The following is a 1,020-nucleotide window of genomic DNA, read 5'->3' on the forward strand; positions in this document are numbered from 1 at the left end:
CGGGCCGGGCGAGCGAGGCTGGGGCGGCGGGGGAGGCGCGGAGCTGCCGGTCCTGCTTCCATCGGATGCGTGGGAGCCCGCGGAGAGACCTTCCCTCGGTTGCATCGGATTTCCAGGGGGACCGTGGAGGTAAATGCCCCGGGAAAGCTGATGGATGTGACGGGAAAGGCACCGCGCACCCTTTTTACAGCCGAACCTCCCCGCCACCCTTCGCTGTCTCCCATATAGGACAGTTCAAGGCCATATGTTCCCACGCCGAGGAAGATCGGGGCTTTTCGCCTCCGGTGAGAGCACAAAGAAACGCCCGGCTTTTCCCTGGCCGCCGTGGCGATAGGGGCAGCGGGCAGGGAACAGCCCGCCGGGACGCCTCTGCCTCCCGGATCAAGCCGCTTTCCCCACCGGGGCTTTTTGCGAGGTGTAGAACGGCCCCGAGGCCGAGCCCAGCTCGGTTGCCCCAGGAGGCTGACCCCCCCCCCCCCCCCCGCGTGGGGCTGCTTCTGTCCCCGCGGGCTCGCCCCAAGCACGCCCACGGCCACGGAGCTGCCGTCCGGGGGCTTGCGATGGCGAACGGCCGAGCTCCAGCGGCCTGGGGAAGGGCCGGGGGTGCCGGGGGGGGGGGGTGTGGAGCATCCCAGGTGCCCCTCTCCTCGGAGAGGGACTTGCTGCAAATGTCATCAGGGCCTCGCCGCCGAGCCCGGCGCGTTTCAGCCACATATGGTGGGTGGATTTAGGTGTCAAAAGCCGGCGAATTAGAAATGGTAATTGTCCGTCATTATGGGTGAAACGCGATCTATCACAACAACTGGAACATGTCTGGGCGCTAGCAAAAATAATTTGAGTGATTAGCGATCATTATGGATGTCAAGCCGCGTCCATTAAGTTGTATGAAGAAATTACCCTTGACGTGCGAAATCAAACTACAAATACACAGGCCTGGCATTGAGAGGACCCTCCCCGCCGGGCCGCGGGAGGCCGGCAGCAGCCCGGCGGGGCGCGGGCAGGCACCGGCAGAGGCGCCGA

Source organism: Haliaeetus leucocephalus, unplaced genomic scaffold, assembly GCF_000737465.1.
Source record: "Haliaeetus leucocephalus isolate CR32 unplaced genomic scaffold, Haliaeetus_leucocephalus-4.0 Scaffold545, whole genome shotgun sequence".
Lineage (NCBI taxonomy): Eukaryota > Metazoa > Chordata > Aves > Accipitriformes > Accipitridae > Haliaeetus > Haliaeetus leucocephalus.